Here is a 3,890-nt window from a genome sequence, read left to right on the forward strand (position 1 = left end):
AAAGATTCCCAGGTGATTCTAATGTGCAGCCAAGGTTGAGAACCACTGTCTCAGAGAGCCTTCTCCCTACCTGATAAAACACGTCCTCATTATTTGCACATGGTCCATCAGCTGTAACACATCAGCACCACCTCCCCCACTTGTTTTCCTGGAGACCAGGCTTCCAGTTCCTCTCCAGACTGGTTAGTTATTTCCTAGGCCACCTGCACGCCCTCCAGGGCTGGTTTCCTGGGGCCCGGGCCTCCCTCTTCCTCACGGTCCTTTCCCCTGTTGCAGGAGAATGAATGTCCGCTAATAGATTCCTGCGCAGGCGAGCAAGGGAAGACGGCATTCATCTGGATACATCATTTCCTACTTGACAAGTAATTTGAAGGAGAATAGAATTTTACAGGGAAAAGTCTTTTCACTCACAATTTTGAAGCTATTGCCCCATTGTTTTCTAGCTCTCTGCATTACTTTAAGAAAAGTGATACCATTTAGGCTCATGATTCTTTGTATGTGACCTATTGTTGTCCCTCTGGGTGCCTTGAAAATATTTTTTTAATCTCTTCTTTTATTCCTGGAGTTCTGAGATGCCATGATAGCATTCCTTGGTGCAGGAACTAACTCTCTCTCTCTGTCTCTCTCTCTCTCTCTCTCTCTCTCTGTGTGTGTGTGTGTGTTGGCACAGGCCAGGCCCCTTCAATCTGGAGACCAGTATTCCTCAATTCTGGGAGGTTTCCTTATATTCTCTCTCCCATCATCACCTTCCTTCCGCTTTCTTCTCAGTTTTCTTTTTCTGGACCTCTAGTGAATCAAAAAAATTTGACCTTTGGATTAGCCCTCTACATTTCTTATCAATTCCTCCTCTTTTCCATCTCCTTTTGTTGGTCTGTGTGTTTTACTTTCTGGGACATTTCCTTGACTTTTATCTTCTAATTCTTCTCTTAAATCTTTTATTTCCATTGACAGTTCTTATTTTAGTGAATTCTATCTCATTCTTTGTGTGTTTTTTGTACTAAATCCATTAAATATTAAATCCATCCTATTTTTGCCTTATGGATTTAATATTATGGCATATCCAAGAATATTAATTAAAGTGAGTTCAGGGGTTTTCATTGGTTTTCTGCATTTTTTTCGTTTCCTTTTTTTGTTAGTTGTTTATTCTCTCTTTTATATATATATATATATTATTGGTCTCAGAGAGGAAGGGAGAGGGAGAGAGAGATAGAAACATCAATGATGAGGGAGAATCATTGGTTGGCTGCCTCCTGCACACCCCCTACTGGGGATTGAGCCTGCAACCCAGGCATGTGCCCTTGACCAGAATCAAATCCGGGACCCTTCAGTCCACAGGCTGATGCTCTGTCCACTGAGCCAAACAAGCTAGGGCTTTATTCTCTCTCTTATGTTAAGGTGAAAGCACATGGCCCATCAGCTGTAACACATAGCTGTAAGGTAAAGAACTGGAGGTCTGACTGAATGCAAATATCTGCTAAATCTGGGTGTCAGGTGTGTGGATTTTTCTTAGTTTTTCTATATTTTTCTACGTTAGGATGACTTCATATGTTTTAGGTAGAGTGGAAGCTTTATGCGTGTTCATCTGCCTTGATGACTGAAGACCTTCTACACAGAATGATCTGCAACGACCTGGCCTTTTAGTTGGTAAACCTCCAGCCAATGGTATTGTGAGTCTTTTCTCTTAGGCCAGGTTCTCCAGAGGAGACATTCCGAACCTTTTACCTGGGTACGTATGCCTGGCTGCCAAAACTCCAGGGAAGGGAGAAGGAATGAATCTGAGGAGGCCATCCCTCGAGATGCCACTGTGCACTGAACTCCATGTTTTTGGTCCCTTGCCTCATCCCCACCTTTCCCCATGCCTGGCGTCCTTGAGCCTGGAGGCTCTGTCATTCCATTTCTGCAGACAACAAGGGGCAGGAAGGGACACCTGGGGCTCCCACTATTTTAAACAAACTTCCTACCCAACCCCATTTGTAACCGACTGCCTGCCACATGTCTGACCTCCCCATGACAACCGGTGCCTCTGAATCCTGGAACTATGGGGATGCGGGGCAAATTTGCTCCCTTTTTATTGGCATCCTCCTTTGAGACATGTAGGCTGTAACTTCTGTCCTACAACAGTCAGCTCTGTTTTCCAACTCCCATTTTAAAAAGATTTAGTTCAATAGTTGCTAATTCTCACAGATGTCTCTTGCCTTTTTTGTCTTCATAGTCTTATGCTTTTTAAATTCCTTTTCTTCATTTTAGTGGGGGTTTGGAAAGAGAATTTAATTGTTTTGTGGCTATGTTTACCATAAATTATTTTTTAAATATTTTTATTGATTTCAGAGAGGAAGGGAGAGGGAGAGAGAGAAACATCAATGATGAGAAAGAATCATTGATCAGCTGCCTCCTGCACACCCCCCACTGGGGACCAAACACGCAACCAGGGCATGTGCCCTTGACCGGAATCAAACCTGGGACCCTTCGGTCCACAGGCTGACACTCTACCCCCTGAGCCAAAGCAGCTAGAGCCATCATAAATGGATGGGCTCTGAGGAAGTTTGTGGTGACACACAGGAGACATGCAGTTCCCAGGAATGGCCACAAGGCGGCCCAATGACTCCATATTTAATTCATAGCTGCTCCATACCCACCCCCACCAACCCCACAACAGTCAGGAGTCTTGTGAGTGTTGGTTAATCCAGCAGAGGGGAACCACGGAGTCCCCGAACTTCTACAGTGGCCTGAGTCTCCCAGGGCTTTCTAGTCCACCTCCTAGCAACGAGAGCCACAGGAGACAGTACTTGTCCTGGACCTGGAGATAGTTGGTCGGAATAGACTTGGACTTGAGTTTTAAGGTTCTTTTCAAGTTGTATTAGAAGTTGCTTTTAAATTGGGATACAAATGTGAGTGCATGGAAGTGAGGGCGGGAACTAGGAGGCCGGCACCACCTCTGCTGAATCTGTTGGATAGAAGGAAGCAGAAAAAGTCACTGGTTCACTTACCACATGAGCCCCTGCTGCGTGGGCAGCCGTGCGGAGTGCTGTGCCGACACAGAGCAGACCAGGCAGGGTCTCTGCCCACCAGGGTGTGCAACCTGGAAAGCAGACGAGTCAACAGAGGACAACCACCAGGAAGGGACGCTGCCATAAGTGCCCAACACAGATGTAGGTCCAAGTGCCCCTCTGAGTATGGAGGAGGGAGAGAGGTTGCTTCTCTGCTCAGGACAGGGGAACATCCTTGCTGGGCGGTCTTGAGCTGGCCTTGGGAAAAGGGTGTGTAACTGCCCTGGACAAGTTTAGAGATAGATTCTAATTCAGCAGGGCTGTGTGTGTGTGTGTCCCGAGACTGTGTATTCTTAACAAGCTCCCAGTTGATTCCAATGTGGCTAATCTGAAGACCACACTTTGCATGGCAAGGTGCAGGCATCTATATACACTGAGTGGCCAGATTATTATGACCACGTGCAGGCATATATAAAAGGCTAAGCGGCCGTCCCACTGTTTGACCATCTGGTAGGTATGAAGCGCACTGGCCACCAGGGGGCAGACACTCAAAGCAGGAGCTGCCCATCTGCCGTGACTTGGCAGTGGTGGTTCTCGGGTGATACACCCTGGAACCAGAGAGGAGGGAGCTCTCCCACTCTGGGACCCTCAGGGGATGTCAGCCGTTTTGGCCTGATCCCCACAGGCCGAGGGACCCCACCTGCCAAGGGACCCCACTCAGTACGCAGACGCCCTTCGAGCTGCAGTGCCACCCTAGGTGAGGCAGGCCAGGATCATGGCAGGTTGGTTCCAGGGTGTGTCCAGCCCGTCTCGCCCAGTCCCGCCCCACCGGCCACCTTCTAATTAATTTCCTTTCAATGTGCACGAATCCGTTCACCGGGCCTCTAATTGGTTTATGAACTT

General features: G+C 47.5%; 1 long non-coding RNA gene across 2 annotated transcripts in view; it reads left to right on the plus strand.

The window, feature by feature from the left end:
* Positions 1-3,890, plus strand: part of LOC106727602 — a 12,755-nt gene that overhangs the window by 2,075 nt on the left and 6,790 nt on the right. For both annotated transcript variants that reach the window (XR_001363832.1, XR_001363833.1), the window contains exon 3: positions 1,396-1,491. This is a non-coding gene — a long non-coding RNA (uncharacterized LOC106727602). The remainder of the gene's footprint in view (positions 1-1,395; positions 1,492-3,890) is intronic.

The sequence above is a fragment of the Myotis brandtii genome, unplaced genomic scaffold (genome assembly GCF_000412655.1).
Source record: "Myotis brandtii unplaced genomic scaffold, ASM41265v1 scaffold454, whole genome shotgun sequence".
In the NCBI taxonomy this organism is placed as follows: domain Eukaryota; kingdom Metazoa; phylum Chordata; class Mammalia; order Chiroptera; family Vespertilionidae; genus Myotis; species Myotis brandtii.